The sequence below is a fragment of the Pongo abelii genome, chromosome 5 (assembly GCF_028885655.2).
Source record: "Pongo abelii isolate AG06213 chromosome 5, NHGRI_mPonAbe1-v2.0_pri, whole genome shotgun sequence".
Lineage (NCBI taxonomy): Eukaryota > Metazoa > Chordata > Mammalia > Primates > Hominidae > Pongo > Pongo abelii.
The window spans coordinates 144,964,412-144,982,314 of NC_071990.2; positions in this window are offsets into that span (position 1 = coordinate 144,964,412).

Below are 17,903 nucleotides of genomic sequence, written 5' to 3' on the forward strand. Positions count from 1 at the left end.
GTACAAATGGGCTCCGACATCATCTTTACTGGCCCTTTCCCACCATGGTGTAAGGCTATGGTTCCTCCATCTCTTCTGGGCATGGCCACCACTTCTCACCTTCTTATCTTGATGTTCTACCCAACCGTGACTCCAGTTACGGTACTTACCTGGGGTTTGCCTACTACCTCTATAATTTTCTTCACCTCAATCTGCGCTACTGGTGTTTTGTCCGCAGTCTTCTTCTGGGGCCCAGGTCTCTGCATGACCTCCCATTGGCTGAATTATTCATTGTTAATGGGAATGTATCTCTGGGTCCCTGAATTGCTTCCTCAATTTGGTATCACATAAAATTAACTATCAAGGACGAGTTGTTATTAACGTGAATATGGAAAGGTAAACATGCAAGAATAGCCAGGAAAGCAATTAAAATAACAACTGTGAAGAGAAATGCTCTGGTAGACACTGAAACATACTAGAAAGCCTCTATTAAAACAGTCTGGGCCTGACCACAGGAATAGAAAAATAGGCCAGTGGGATAGAATAAAAAGTCCCCAAGGAGACCCAAGACGTGGAAATGTAGGTGTATCCTACACAGGTATTGCTAGGGCAAAGATGGGGAAAATTTCCAATGCGGTAGCCATTGGAAAAAGATAAAATCTGTATTGCATACCATATACAAGAATAAACTCCAAATGGATCAGGGATCTAAATGTAAACATTTAAACTGTACAAATACAAGAAGCAAATATGGGTGAATTTTTCTTTAACCTTAATATAGGGACTTAAAATCCAGAAAAATTAATATTGATAAATGTGTCTACAAAAAATAATTAAAACATTTTTATTGCAGGAGAACCACACACAAAGTCAAAGGGAAAAATATGTATAATTTATAACACAGATAAGGGGTTAATATCCTCAATATTCAAATAATTCTTAGCGAGGGAAATGATTAAAGTTACCTGAAAAATAGAAAAAAGACATGAACAGACAACTCATTTAAAAGCATATATACGGCATTTGAACTTATGAGAAGATATTCAAACAACCCATAATTAAAGACACGCAAGTTAAAACTATTGCATTTCTCACCTATCAGATAAGGAAAAATTTAAAAGTATGACAACACATTCTGTTGGCAAGAATAGAGGGAAACAGGTACTCTCATGCATTGCTGGTGGGAATACAGATTGGCACAACCCTTTTAGAGGGGGATTTGGTGATGACTAACAAAATGATTCATCCACTTACTTTTCAACTAAGCAGTCCTACTTCTAGGAATCCACCCTAAATATACATCTCTAAAAGTACAAAAATACATATACACAGGTTATTTATTATGATATTGGTTGGAAAGAGCTTGAATACTTAAGAGAGTAGGTGAATAAACTATAGTACACTCAGGGAGTACTATGCAGCTGTAAAAAATGAGTGATAAGGGATGCCTATGAACTGATATGCTGTGTTTACTAGGGTATACTGTTAAGTGAAAGAAGCAAAATGTGAAAAAATAAAAAAGCTTGCTATCTTTTGCATAAGAGAAAAAGGAAATGAGAAATTATACACATATCTGCTCAATAGTGCAAAAATAAATAGAGAAAAGATAAACCAGAAACTAATGACTAGTTAAACATAAGGAGAAGGGAATGACTCCTATTCACATACAAGAAATAGGTAGAATTGGGTTGGAAAGGATGGGAAAATTAGAGCAGGATAGAATGGATAGTGGGGGGCAGAGGAGTGACTCTTTTCTGAGTAACCCTTCTTATAAAATTCTGACTTTTGGCAACCATAGTAGTGATTTCTGTGCTCAAGATATGTAGATAGACAAAATCAACAGGGATGATGAAAGAAATCCAAATTGGAATTTGTATCAGTCAAGAATCCAAGCCAGGAGGCACAAGTCATGCAGTGATTTGAATACAGAAGTTCAATATGAACAGGGAAATAACTATCAAAGTGTAAAGACAGCCCTAAAGAATATTCTAGAGCTGGGAGAGAGTACAAAAAGAATGAACAAATTTGGAAGTGGCCCCTCTCCAAGGATGCGATTGAGATCTCATGGGAGATGATGGAGATACTCAATAAATACTAAAAATTAATGGGTTTTCTGCGCCCAGAGCTGTACCACAGCCACCAGGCAAGTAAGAAATACACCCTTTGGTAGGCATGCCAAAGCTGGCGGGAAGAAATTGCAGCCAGGGCCAGCAAGCCAAAAGCAACCCTCTGGAGTGCAAGTAGTCAAGACTGGCAGAAGGGCATAGAGAATGACTCAGCACATTAGGAGCCCACTCATCAGCAGGGCAGCATGAGACCTGAGGTGTGCGGTGTCTACTTTAGGAGGGTCACATCGAGGTGGTCACCAGGCCAAGGCCAGAGCTGTGAGCTCACTAAGGCACCATGTGGTCTGAACAAGCAGCTGGGACAAAGCAGCACTAAATTTTTTCCCGCACACTGCTGGCCGCCGTATGGTAGGAGTGAAGAGATAAAACGGCAGCACATCGGGGCCGGGTGCAGTGGCTCACGCCTGTAATCTCAGCACTTTGGGAGGCCGAGGCGTGCGGATCACGAGGTCAGGAGATTGGGACCATCCTGGCTAACACGGTGAAACCCCCGTCTCTACTAAAAATACAAAAAATTAGCCGGGCATGGTGGCGCCTGTAGTCCCACCTACTCCGGAGGCTGAGGCAGTAGAATGGCGTGAAATCAGGGAGGCGGAGCTTGCAGTGAGCCTAGACTGTGCCACCGTGCTCCAGCCTGGGCGACAGAGCGAGACTCCGTCTCAAAAAAAAAAAAAAAAAATAGCAATGCGTGGTGAACCTGTGGGCTTTGGAACCATCCAGATGTGGATTCGACTCTGACCTTGTAACTTACTAATTGTGTGATGCCAGGCTAGTTACCTAATTTCCCTAAGCCTCAGTTTCCTCACCTGAAAAATGGGTCATCATAATAATACCCACTTTATATTATTTATTGCAATTATCTCTATATTTATATTATGATTATCTATATTCAATAGATATTTGTAAAGAACTTACTACAAACTCAACCAGCAGAATTCATAATAGTTTGATATGGTTTGGCTGTGTCCCCACCCAAAATCTCATCTTGAATTGAAATCCCCATAATCCCCACGTGTTGAGGGAGGGACCTGGTGGGAGATGACTGGATCATGGGGGTGGTTTCCCCATGCTGTTCTCATTGATAGTGCATGACTTCTCACGAGATCTGATGGTTTTATAACTGTTTGATAGTTCGTCCTTCACAAGCACTCACTCTCTCCTGCTACCTTGTGAAGACGGTGCCTGCTTCCCCTTCCACCACCATGATTGTAAGTTTCCTGAGGCCTCCCCAGCCATGCAGAACCATGAGTCAATTAAACCTCCTTTGTTTTAAATTATCCAGTCTCCGGTGTTTCATTATAGCAGTGTGAAAACAGACTAATGAATAGTTGTTATTGTGATTGTTATAATAAAGCCACATCAATGACTAGTTCACTTCTCCTTGAACAAACTATATACTACGCATTGAAGGACCTATTTAAGGAGAGGCAGATACCTCATAGGTTATGTTTCTAAAGGTTTGATATAGCTCATTGTAAGTAAATCCAGGACATGAAATTTTAAACTTACAAAACAGATAAATAGTGGGTGATTATTTTTATTAAAACATGATTCATGGCCTCTTTTGGAGCAAGTAGCATTTGGTTTCCTTTTAATTTTGCAGAAACAGAACCATGACATAAAACAAAACAATTGTTTGTGTATTGCCTTAGGCAGACTGAGAAAGGGCCACTGCTGGGTGACTTAGGCATGGGAAAAATCTGGCTTAATAATAAGCCTTAACAATGTTGACTCTTTCAAAGGGGCAAAGAGAAGCCAAAGTCTCGCATTTATCTTTTCCAAACAGATTCTGAACTACTTAAATGTGATGACATAGATCAAATATTTGAGGTTAAGGATTGCTTGTAGGTTCATGCTTTTTCCTTTAATCCATTTTTTGAGATAACTCCAGGAAAAATAATGGGCAAGCATAGAAAAAGGGTGAGTATAGCTAAATAGGATCCTATTTCAGTAAAACACTGCAATGTCTGGTGTTTCTAGTAATGCATTTATTTTATGAAAAGGATATAAAATCAAGACACTTCTGTGGCAACTTCTCCATTTATATAAGGGATACAAAATATCACAAATAAAATATGCTACTCTGCTGTCTTCCAAATATTTCCAATAATCCTTTAAGTCTAGGAACAAAGGCTAAATTCCTGAATAAATTATCTTATCTTTATAATCTGCTCCAGAGTTTTGGAAACCCTAGCTTTTGAAAATTAACCAAAAAGTGTTTCCATCCAGTCATTTGGAAAAGCAACGGAAATTCATGCTAATTTTAACTTAGACAGAGATGTTGTTTTGCCATCTTTTTTTTTTTTCTTTTTGAGATGGAGTTTCACCCTGTTGCCCAGGCTGGAGTGCAGTGGCAGACCTCAGCTCACTGTAACCTCTGCCTCCTGGGTTCAAGCAATTCTTGTGTTTCAGCCTCCCAAGTGCGTGCAACCATGCCCAGCTAATTTTTGCATTTTTAGTAGAGATGGGGTTTTATCTCTCCTAAAAATTGGCCAGGCATGTTTGCCAGGCTTGTCTTGAACCCCGGACCTCAAGTCTTCTGGCCGCCTCGGCCTCCCTAAGTGCTGAGATTACAGGTGTGAGCCACCACGCCTGGCCTGTTTTGTCATCTTTTACTGACTCCTTGTTGATCCCTATGTACTCTGACCACAGTAGAGATCCCAAAACACCTTCACCTCTGAGTCCTCATCCAACACTGCACTCCTTCCCTTGGCAGTGACTTCTACCTTATATTGGTAAGATCTGGTATATCTAGAATAAGTGTCATCCAAATCATTGTACTGATATCTCAACATTCATCCACCCTATGCTCCAGCCTCTGAACAAGCAGGGACTCTATCCTTCCTCAAGATTCACCCCCTCACTTGGGTTCTCAATGTCATGTCTAGAAAGTTCTTCCAGCATATCCTTTATTTTGGATTTTCTTTCAAAAGTACATAGGTCTCCTTTAAGCTTTCCCCAAATATTTGCTATTTGGTTATCTCTATACTTGCTGGTTCTCTGCCAGAATTATCTGTCCCTTTAAACTTAGCATTATCCTTACTTTCTTATTGACACAATTCCAAGGAATAATCATCTTCTTCTCCATCTTTGCCACTTCTGACTCTGGTGGGGACATCTGACTCGATCTTAACTACAAGCCTTTGCTCCTCATTTAGCACCATCTGAAATGTTCCCTCCTCCTCATTTATTTCATTCTTACTCATCCTTAAAGGTCTAGCTTAAGCCCCTTCTCACCTGTAAAGTCTCACCAGAATCTCCCTTCTCTGTACTTTAAGAATACTAACTGTTGGGAGGATTCACTGCATCTCCTAGTTGTACTCCAGTTGCGCTTTGAGGAACTACACAATCCCCATTTCATCAATCTTGCCTAGCTATTCTTCCCTGGCCAAGGAGGGAGCCATGTATCCCTAGCCATGCCAACTGGACTTTCTCTCCCAGGAATATGAATCTTGAATGAAGTGAACAAAGAAGGAAATGGATAGATACCCATTCTGGGTGCAGGGTCCTGGTAAACCTGTCTTGAAGGCCCCACCCCTCGATCCTGGTAGGTACAGAACCTTGTCTTTCCTGCACTTGGCTCCCCAGATTTCCTTCATTTCTGTGAGTCACACATTTTTCTCCCCTAAAGTTAGCCAGAGTAAATGTCTGTCCCTTTCATCCAAAAAAAACTCAACTAGGGCTCTCCTGTTGCCTTTTATTACTGTTTAATTTGAGGCAGGGGGCTGGTGATGTCTTGCAAAACAAAGAGATAGGAAGTTTTTAAGGGCAGAAACTGTGTCTTATGACCCTATATATCTTACACCACTTATGTACACTGTAATCAGACTCAAAATTTTCACTGAATCAACAAATACCACTACTTCCATTATTGTTTCAGCAAAAAAACTTTAAAATTTGAGTATTTTATGTATCTTCTGTAACTGCATGATAATAAGTATATATGAAAATCTTCATCTCTAAAACAAAGGAACTAGAATAAATTATCTGAGACTATCTTTGATTCTATATTGTAGTTAAGCATCAGTCATTAATTCTGTAAACACATTCTGAGTGTCAGCTATTGGCCATGCACTGTGTTAGGCACTGAAGTTGTGGATAAGATGAAAAAGACATGATACTGGCTCTGGCTTTAGCACAATTGATTTGAGTTATCTGGTATTACTCTTACCAGTTTAACTTATGCCTTTTATAATGGTAGTACCCAGGATTAATTTGGCACTTTTTTTCCCGAAGCATTTTCATATATGACACATCATTTATTATTCCTGTTGCATACAGGGGAAAACTGCTGTTAGATCACATGACTAAGATCAAAACCAGAGCTAAAAGAAGACAGGTCCTTTGATTTACAGTGATGTTCCTTCCTTATTTCCTTTGGGACACAATTAAATATTGGAATTATATTTTATTTAATTTCTGTTTTACATCCAACTCATGGATTTTTCTCTTGTTGTACAAGGTAAAGGCAGTTTCTGAGTTCTTACCAGAGGAAAACACCAGAAGTATTAGTTGGTTACTGGTACGTTTGGCTAACAAATATTTATTTAGTGCATGCCAAACATAACACATTGGACTACCCTTGACAATAACCCCAGTCAAGACATGTATATAGCCCCTACCCTTGCTGAATTTACACTCTTGTGGGAGAGCAGGTCAGAGCCACCTAATGTTGGAAACCAGGATGAGAAGATACAACATATACTCAGGTTCCCAAAACTTTTATGTTCACAAAGAATCTGAATTGAATTTCTCAGTCTGCTCCAATCACTTGTACATTGATTGAAATGTATCAGCTTTTTTTTCACCCTTCATTCTAGATGCAATGTCTTTGTCTTCGAGGTATTCCTTCTCTCCAAGTTTTTTTCTTTCTTCTTCATAGTCTCCCTCCCTAACTCCATATTTCAAAGTGATCCCCAATACCTTTTTCATCTGCAGAGCATTCACAAAGATCCTCATGAATCTTCAGTGGTCCTCAGAGCTCTATTCTTTCTTGATTCACTTGATGTTTTCTGATGATATAAAAAAAAATCCTTTCTTGAGAAGCAGAAAGCTGTCTCTGTTATACTGTCAATGGTCCAGGACAGGACCAGAGGGCCAAGAGCCAAAAGGGTACCCCAAAGAATTTATCCTTTAGGAATGCAGTTTTGGCAAGCAGTGTGTCTGAATGTGCCCCTATGCTATTTTGCTTCTAGGGTCAATAGAAGTATATAAAGTCAACTTTCTTCAAAACATGTGCCATGAAATTGACTTGATAGGAAAAAGGAATAACAACAGTAGCAAGCAAGTTACAAAGCAAAATTAGGCTGGGACACATCTGTTAAAGGGGCAGTTGATATAAATCCACATTTGTCAATTGTTAAAATGTACAGCTTTTTGTATAGTGTTAAAGATGTTACTATCATTTTTAAAAGCTGGACACCATTGATTGGAGTTACTATTATTTTTAAAAAGCAGTTTGTACAGGGTATCATTTTCACTTATAATTACTGCTAATATAGGCAAACTAGGACACTGCCATGTTGATTTGAGAGGGAGGGGAGTGAAGAATATTAAGAGATTTTAAGCCAGGCACGGTGGTACTTGCCTGTAGTCCCAGCTACTTGGGAAGCTGAGTAGTCAATTTCAAGAGGACCGACTGAAGCCAGGAGTAGGAGACTGCAGTGCATTATGATCATACCTGTGAATAACCACTGCATTCCAGCCTGGGCAACACAGCGAGATCTCCATCTCTAAAAAAGTTTTTAAAAATTTTTTTACAAAGAGATTTTACAGTCATTACATTTCTAAACTATGGCAAATGAGAGAGCTCTAAAAGAATACAAAGTGTAAAAGGAGGTCAGTGATTTTAAAGTATATATTTCTTTGATCATAACACCAACACTTTTTCAGAGAATTTACTAATATTAATTACTCTTCACAGCATTCACATTACTTAATATCAGCAGCTGCATTTTGTCTTCATTGGTGAAAATGCATAAAAAGGGAGTTAAAAGTTTGTTCATATCTGGAAAGGAATTTGAGACACAGCTAGTTTCTAAATCTTGCCTTTATAGTACATCTTTAAGAGCTTCAGCTTTGAGGAAAGATAAACCCAGGTTGAAATTCCAGCTCTGCCTCTTACTATCATGTGACCCTAGGGAAGCCACTTATTATCTAGGCCTTAGTTTCTCTCTATGTAAAATGAGGATATGTCATAGATTACAGCAGTGGGCCCAACTGTTCACCATTCTCTATATCCAGACCTTCTGCCATGCCCTTTTCCAGTGCTCTCCCAAGGGATGGATGGAGTCCATTAAGGATGAAAGCCACATCTTTAGGCTTAGCCAAACAGACAGGCTGCAAGCAGAGGTTGAAATGGATTTATGCAATTAGGCTCCTCTGGAGCTTGTGATCAGAGCTTGTAGCTCTGCAATCGCCAACAGAACATAATCAGCCCAGCCTATTGGAGGATGAGAGACACATGGGGGAGCTGAATTGCCCCATTCATCCCAACCAAGACCAGGCTAGATCAGTCTTCAGTGAGCCAAACTCTGCATGTCATGAGCCAGCACCATCAAGACAGGCCAAGATCTCTTTAACCAATCATGACAGCTTGTATGCCACTGAGGTTTTATGCATTTTTTGTTACACAGCATTGCTGTGACAATAGATAAGTAATAGATGATGGTAGTACCTCTTATATGCATTTCAATTTAAGTGGGAAAATATATGTAAATCACTTAGAAGAATACCTAATGCTAACCATAACAGCAAAAACAATGATAATATGTTCTGTTCTTTTGGAGAAACAATTATAGAATATGCAAAAGTATTAGACATTCATCTGTGGATTCTGAACAAGAACTGTCTCATTGAAAATGTTTACAAAATCATGAAATTTTACTTCCAGTTTTTGTAAAGGACCAAGATGTTGGTCCAACTGTGTTTTTTTAAGCTATAAGTTTAAGTATCCTGGGACCTGTTCTCATGAGTAAAAGTGTTCTTTTCTCTCTAGAAGATTTACTTTGTTAAAATTTAAAAAAAAAAACAAAAAAAACTCCACCCCCACACCCCCAACACAGAGTAGAGAAAGACATTCAAACTTACAGCCTGCTGAAAGAAGCCAAAGGCTAGCCTCATGAATAAACCCAAGCTATGGCCAGGAACGGTGCCTTGCGCCTGTAATCCCATCACTTTGGGAGGCCAAGGTGGGCGGATCACTTGAGGCCAGGAGTTTGAGACCACCCTGGCCAACATGGCAAAACCCTGTCTCTACTAAAAATACAAAAAAATTAGTTGGGCATGGTGGTGGATGCTTGTAATCCCAGCTACTCGGGAGGCTGAAGCAGGAGAATTGCTTGAACCCAGGAGGCGGAGGTTGCAGTGAGCTGGGATCACACCACTGCATTCCAGCTTGGGCAACAGAGTAAGACTCTACCTTAAAAACAAAAACCCAAGTTATGAGGTTTTGTTCCCCTGGAGGACTGGACAGAAAATGACACTCATCACCGTCCTTTTTGTTCTTTTCCTATTTGGATAAACTTTTTGAAATAGTTTAGTATGATGGTTAGGAAATGTGAGCTCTGGAGTTAAAATTCTGGTTCTGCTACTCACTGGTTTTGTGATGTGAGCATTAAACTCCATAAAGCTCTCTTTTGTCACTCTCTTTTGTCACATCCCTTAAGTGGGGATAAGAACAGTAACCTCCCAAGGTTACTGCAAGGATTATATAAAATTGTAGCTGCAAAGTCCTTAGAGCCATGCCTGGCACACAATAGTCAATAAACATTAGCTATTACTAGTTATTCTAACAGATGAGTCTGCCTTCTGTCAGCTCCATTTCTAGCGAGCCTAGATTCTGTGGACCATGCTCCTGTCTAAGCTAGGTGAGCCTAATAGGCCTTGATTCAAAACAGGTCACTAGTACTGAACTACCTATGGCCATCCTAAGTAGAGATGAGAAATGGAATCTCAGATTTCATACCCAAATGTGAGGAAAAACCACACCCATGAGAGAGAAGGACAGGAGGCAGAGAGTTTGGACAAATGTCAAGAATAATGTTTCTCAGCCTACTTGCAAGCCATCTCACCCTTCCTCTTATGAGAAAAGAGAGTCCAAAGTGACTTTCAACTGTACACTGTAGTTCTGCCCACTAGCACAGAGACAAATCAAATGATCTTTACCTAATCAACTAATAGCATGAACAAAGAAGTGACTGTCCCTCCCTTACACACCAATGTTCTTCCTTTTTTGGCTATGTCTCTTCTTAATCCAGTGAAATTAACCACTGGAGCCGTAGTCTACCCTCAGTGCTGCTGTCCTCCTCAGGTAACAAGATCAGGAGAGAATTCAAGAATATCCTGTCCTTCCTTCATGGAACCACTTCCTCAGTCGTTACCTCTCTTCCTCCATATCCTCCTGATGTTAAAGAGAGGGCCTTCATCAATGTGTCTTTGTTGTGGCCCCCAGAAGCTGCTGAAACATATCAGGACATTGATTACATCAGCCACAATGCCACGATGAGCCCCAATTATCTTGTCATCTCGAATCCTGCTCAGTATGTTACCCGACCAAGCAGGGTGAACAAAAAGCACCAGATGAAAATATGGCCCAAATAATATGCCAGCGCTATAAAATTCTTGAAATTTACTGCCACCTTATAAAAGTTAACAATACGAACATTTTCCCATTCTCAATTCAATCTGTTGCTCCCACAGAGAAATCTCAGTCCAAAGTTCTGCTCTACCCTTTTTCCTTTTACTGGCTCAGTTACAGGCAGAAGAGATGGTATTTGGGGATCTGGGTGGACTCTGGGATCCTTCTTCAGCAGCTGCACCCTGGGCCATCTGCCAATATAATTGGAGTAGCGCCTTAGCACCTTCAAAGTTTGATTATTTCAACCCTAAGACTCTCAGTTTCCTCTTTTCTAAAATATGTAAGGGTCAACAGAACACATGAGAATATCATAGCACCAGTCTTAATCCCACAAAATTCAGAAGCACAAACAAATTTCCAGTTAATAATATAAACATCAATTTCCATTGGATGGGCGTTCCCCAAGCAAAGGTAACTTTCCCAGAGCCTAACCCATGTTATACTCCAGACGCTTGTTGCTAGTGCCAGTTACAGACCATTGTAAAGATTTGGTGTTATCTATGTCTGCAGGGAAACAAAAAAGGAGAAGGGCCTTTTCCTTTAGATTTCAGGATGCCAGCGAACTTATGCCAACTGTTAGAATTCAGGCCGTGGGTAGACAAGTTCACAGGAGAAAGCCTGTATGAACCGTGTTGTCTACTCCTTGCCATACTTTGCCTACATAACAAGTTTGTATCCACAATTAAAATGACAACTTAAAAATAAAGATGGAGGATGTTCTATTGCACTCATTGCTAACTCTGCTATTGCCAAGAGCAATCACCAGTGAAGAGACAGAACCATCAGTGTTTGAATTTAAATGTTGAAATAATAATAAAGCCTATGGTCTCCCTAAGGTTAGTTTATAATAAAAATAACTTCTTGATCCTGGAAAACTTATCTGGTTTCTTTCTTCCTTTCATTCTCCACTTAATGACTGAAGTTATTATTTCCACGGTGGTCTCCAAACCACACTTGGTTTCTATGTAGATCGGCATGTCACCTCCAACAATTTCACCAGCTGCCTTTTCTTCTCAAGAGAATATGATTAAAATATTAATCCAGCTTCTGGACTAACCTAGCAAGAGAGTTATATAAATTTCTACACAGCACAGCACTTGCTGTTAAATATGTAACATGTCCTCCCTTTCATTTTTATGCCTCCACAGTTAAGTTAGCTCCTAGAAAAGCAGATATAAAAATTTTACCTTCCTGGCGGGGCGCGGTGGCTCACGCCTGTAATCCCAGAACTTTGGGAGGCTGAGGCAGGCGGATCATGAGGTCAGGAGATCGAGACCATCCTGGCTAACACGGTGAAACCCCGTCGCTACTAAAAATACAAAAAATTAGCCGGGCATGGTGGCAGCTTCCTGTAGTCCCAGCTACTCAGGAGGCTGCGGTAGGAGAATGGCGTGAACCTGGGAGGCGGGGCTTGCAGTGAGCCAAGATCATGCCACTGCACTCCAGCCTGGGTGACAGAGCAAGACTCTGTCTCAAAAAAAATCAAAATAAAATATTTTACCTTCCTGCCCCTCTACTGCTTGTTCTTTCTGACTTCTCAATACCAAATTTGAATAATTGCAAGCCCTAGCCCAAAATGTTGGTTTCCAACGGGCAGAAATGGGCTGGAGGAAAACATCTGGGGGCCTAAGCTGAGCCACTGTGGCTGGCCAACTGGCAGCTATGACCTTAGCAAAGCCCCCGGTAAACAGAGGGCCTGCTCAGTAATCCGCGACAGCGTCCTCTCAGTGGTGCCAATTCACCCATTTGTCCTGCTTACTGGAAACCATCCAGAACTGCAAATCCATCATTCAGCATTTACAGAAACCACCTCTGGGCCTATCATTGGGCTAAATCCTTGCTTTTGAGGAGCTTACAATCTAAGCACTGTAATTAGAGACCAATTGAGTATTAAACTATGTGACACTAAGTAGGAGTTTGAAGAAAACGATCATTGTGGGCTGGAGTAATTGGGAAAGATTTCATAGAGATTGTGGAACGTTGAGAGGGAAAAGTAACATAATCCTTGAGGTCTGTGAAGCTGATAAATGTGCTTAGGATAAGAGAACCCCAGGCAGTGTATCAGGCTTACCTGTGGAACTCATCACTAAGAGGATGGGACTCCTCTCAGGTCAAGAGGAAATTTAATCTTTCCTGAAATTCTTTAGCATTTGAATCATGATGGTGACATTGCTGACATAAAAATCAGACATCCTTCATATATTCAGGCCTCCAATATAGAAATGTCATTGAAAGAAACGACTTTCTACCAATGCCAGCCCAGGCTAGATGAAGAGCTGACAGCACTTGCATATGAAGTCAGGATTACTGGTGGAGTTAGTAATAGGTCATTTCCAAAGGGCACGAACAGCCAAGAGAGATAACTGGTAATACCTTCTGAGATTAGGATTAAAACTATCAAACAGTAGAATTCTATCTGTTCCATTAATTTTTAAAAATCACATTGTAGGTTTTAGTTTAGTAATTAATAGCAATGGCAACACTTTATTATTTTCCCTTAATTATTAACTTTGCATTCTCCTGCATATTTTAATTGAAATATATGCATTATATGACAAAAGTGCCTCTGGAGAAACAATCAAAACCTGATCAGCTCTTCCCATGATTAATGACAGAACCGGTGGGCAGAGCTGACAGCATTTTTCAATATGGCAAACTTGATTTTCCGAAAGAAAAAAAGTCAAGGCCCATGTTCTCCCTCACACTTAGCTAAATTGGTAACTGAATCAACTAACGCAATGGGTTATCTTATCTCAAGAAATTATTATGTAAAACTGAAATATACCACTATTTCTCTCTTTTGGGTGGATTTCATTTTAATGGAAGAGTAATCTTATTTTATTCCAAGTGTCATTTCCAGATCAGGTTTTCCATGAGGTAGACAGAGACCTTGCTCAGTCCGATGTTTCTGAACAGTCCCTCCTCACTTCAGCCTGGGAAGTGACAGCAAAGTGGGTGGCTGCAGGCACGGGATGTGGGCTTTCTGTGGGCATCAAAAGGTCAATCAAAGGAGATGTAATATTCACTCAGCACTCTGCTGACGGTAATCCAGTCCATGTTTCTCTATTTAAGACTTTAATGTGGGCCTGAGACCCACCACTCCCACACACAGTACTCAGTAGTTTGTGACCATATTAGAAGTTCCCAGTTATGGGTACAGGCAGCAGGCTCATATCTGCATATTCTCAGCCAACACCATCTGGGAATTGAGTTTGTTGTGCTGACTACAAGCCTAGGACTCTTCCAGACCAGCAGCTCCAGCCTTTAACCCTTCCCCTTCTCCAAAACAGGAAAGCATAGCAGAATGTTAGATGAGAGTGTATAGAGGCTTGATTCTACTAGAAGGTATGTTTTTAAAAATAATTAATTAAAAGGTTGGGCGCGGTGGCTCACGCCTGTAATCCCAGCACTTTGGGAGGCCGAGGTGGGTGGACCACGAGGTCAGGAGATCAAAACTATCCTGGCGAACACTGAAACCCCGTCTCTACTAAAAATACAAAAAAATTAGCTGGGCGTGATGGCGGGTGCCTGTAGTCTCAGCTACTCGGGAGGCTGAGGCAGGAGAATGGCGTGAACCTGGGAGGCGGAGCTTGCAGTGAGCCGAGATCGTGCCACTGCACTCCAGCCTGGGTGACAGAGCGAGACTCTGTCTCAAAAAAATTAATTAATTTTTTTTTTTTGAGACATGGCCTTGCTGTGTCACCCAGGCTGGAGCGCAGAGGTACTCATTGCAACCTCTGTTTCCTGGGGTCAAGCAATCCTCCCACCTCAGCCTCCCAAGTAGCTGGGACTACAGGAGCGCGCTACCACCCTGGCTAATTTTTTGTATTTTTTGTAAAGACAAGGTCCTCGCCATGTTGCTTCAGTTGGTCTCGAACTCAGGAGCTCAAGCAATCCACCTGCCTCGGCCTCCCAAAGTGCTGGGATTACAGGTGTGAGCCACCGCTCCCAGCTATGTTTTTAATTTAAGAATAATTCATAAATGTTGGCACTTTAAGATAAAAAAATGAAACACTTCAGAGTTGCAGCACCATGCTGAGAACTTCTGCACTGAACTCTAAAGCTGCCTAAGTCACCCGGTGTCAAGTCACACAAGTCAACTCTAACTCCCTGACTGGCTGTCTGCCTGGCAGGCATTCTCTTTATAGAGAATGGACCAACACCCATGACTGTATATAGTTATAATTAAGAGCACAGACTCTGAGGCCAGCCCGCCTGAATTCAGATCCCAGCTTCACATTGTTTGCTCTTCATTGGAGCTGTTCACAAAAATTCCAATTCTCTTCTCCCTGATGTAGATAATGGATTATATTATCTGCTGCCTTGAAGCTGGGCATGGCCATGTGACTTGCTTTAATTCTTTTGAGAGCAAAAGTGATGTGTCACTTCTGGGCAAAAGCCAGGAAGCCCTCCTTACTCAAAGTGTGGCCCGTGATCTAGCACTATAGGCATCACCTGGAAGGTTGATAGAAACGTGGCATCTCAGGCCCTCCAGGACCTCCTGAATCAGAATGTGAATTTAATAAGCTCCCCAGGAGATGCCTATGCACGTTTAAGTTTGAGAAGCCCTGCCCTAAGGTATGAAGCATTATTCACAATGTTCTCTTCTCTGGCCACAGCAGCTGATGTCCCCGGTGGTGAAGTTTCCTTTGGCCTAGGCTCCTGGCCTGACCTGAGATGGACAAGAAGCAAGGCATGAGAAAAATAAGCTTTTGTTCTAAGCCACTAAAACTTGAAGGCTGTTACATTGGTTTAACTAGCTCCTTCTGAGTCATGTGATCACTCAGCACTCTGTGACCTTGGGCAAGTTACATAATCTCCCTGTGCCTCAGCTTACTTGATGTAAAACAGAGACAGTAACAGAAAATAATATTTTAAACATGATGATCATAAATAAAATGTATTATTTATTCTAAACCCAAATAAAATGATACATTATCTTTTCTCCTTGCCACTCTCTTAAAACGTATATAAGGAAATAAAACATTCTAAGCCGGAAAACATATTTTGGTGTCTTAGATTTTTCCTTTACATTTATAGACCAACTTTTCAAAAGGAAAAAACAAAACCGTGGTACTGAAGCAATTCACAATGAGCTGCACAATGAGCCACATTATTCGGTTCCAATCACAGAATTTGAACAAGCAGCTTCCAGTCTCAGCCTTTTACCTACTCTAGACCAGGGGCAGCTAACATTTTCTCGAAGGGCCAGACGCTAAATATTTTAGGCTTTGTGAGTCAGATGGTTTGTCACCACTGCTCAACTCTGCCATTGTAGCACAAGAGCAGCCACAGACAACACAGAAACAAACGGGCATGGCTGTCATCCAATGTAACTTTATTTATGGACACTGAAATTTGATTGCCATATAAGGTTCATGGGTCACTAAATATTATCCTTATTTTGATTTTTTTTCAATCACTCAGAATTGTAAGACCCATTTTTAAGTCATGAGTGGTACCGAAACCAGCAGCGGGCTGGATATGGCCCATGGGCCATACTTTGTGGACTCCTGCTCTAGATTCTCAAGTTCATGCTTCAACATGTTAAAGAAAAACTTATTTTGACACTTGTTAAGGTAAGGAAGACTTAATTCAGGACTACAGTGATAGGTTTTAAAACTATCGCAACAAGAGGAACAGATCAGGCTCAACGCTGAATACAATCAGAACATGTGGGGGTTTATAACTAATGGGCAGAGTGAGGGGGTCAGTGATTATAAAATTACTAAGAGGAGATATCAAGAGTAGAGGAGTTCTTGCAAAATGAACTTAACAGGCTTCTCGTTGACGGGAGGCCAAGGACTTACACATCAAAAGTAGGGGATGAGAAATTTCATAGATATTGAGGATGTGGGATTCTCTCTAAACTAGCTTAGCAGGATTCTTGCTAAAGCTGGGCTGTATAGGCCCATCAAGAATGGGGGCCAAGGTGGAGGCCTGGTTGAAAAGAGGACTCAGGGCCTGACTGAAGTTTGGTCAAGGAGAGAGCCTTTGTCAAACTACACCACGAAACCTCCTTAATAGTCATGGATATGTGGTGTTCAACCCAATATCCACTTAGAAATCAGGTAAGAAATAGTCACAAGCCTGTTTTCATTAGCTCAACTTGAAGAAAATGTAAGATCCTAAAGATGTCAAACTTTCAGCAGAACTTACACCAGTCTAACCCATAAAAATCACGTCGCCCATCGCTCCTTTCCTCACTACACAAAATTAGCAATTTACAAAGGAAATGGTTGGCGGTTGTCTTCATAGATGAAGTCAATGTAGTCTTATTCCTTTGCTAAAAGGCAGAGAAACCAGTTCCTGGTGTCTGTTTTCCCTGGGGCTATTCAAGGCCAGTTCACGTAGAACCACTGGGAAAGACAAGCTTTGGCATCACCACAGATTTTTAACAAGGCGCTATACTACTTTTAAAAAAGATTTAAGTAATTTTTTCAAGAGCTTTGGCTTTTGCTATTTTTACTGACGTTTTGAAAGTAGCAGTGCTTACAACATTTTAAGTCTAGATGTCTCTATGGAAACCCAAGATAACTCATATTTTATGACCAAATGACAACCTACCTAGAGTCTTTATCCCATTGGCTCACCATGGGTCATCTGAAGTATCAGAAACATCTTAAGTCTATTTTCCAAAACCCTATCTTATCAGGCATAATGAAATTTATATAATTATTACTCTTGCTGAAGAGGAAATTAGGAAGGAAAGAATTTATTTCTCAGGCTTAATTTTGATGCTTATTAAGATATCACTATTTAAAACATTCTTATTGGAAAAATTTTTTTATCAATTTTGGCAGAATGCCTCTTTTACATAGTAAAAGAGGAGGAATGCAATCAAATAATTTAATAGTTGCTTTGAAATTTATGTCATTAATTTTCCTCCTCTCCTTTCCATCAGTGTCAAATACATTTTCTGTTTAAAATGTAACAGCTCCTCTTCCCACAGACTGCTTATTCATTGCAACAGAGAAAAAAAGTAATTATATAGTGAAGGAATAGGACAACACCTTGACCAGATGACCAAAATTGACATCACCTTGGTGTGACGGCCTTTGTGTGCCTCCAGATGTGATATCCTGTGAGGAACTTAACATCACCCAGCACCTGAATCTAATCATGAGAAAACATCAAATAAATTTAAAACAAGGACCATT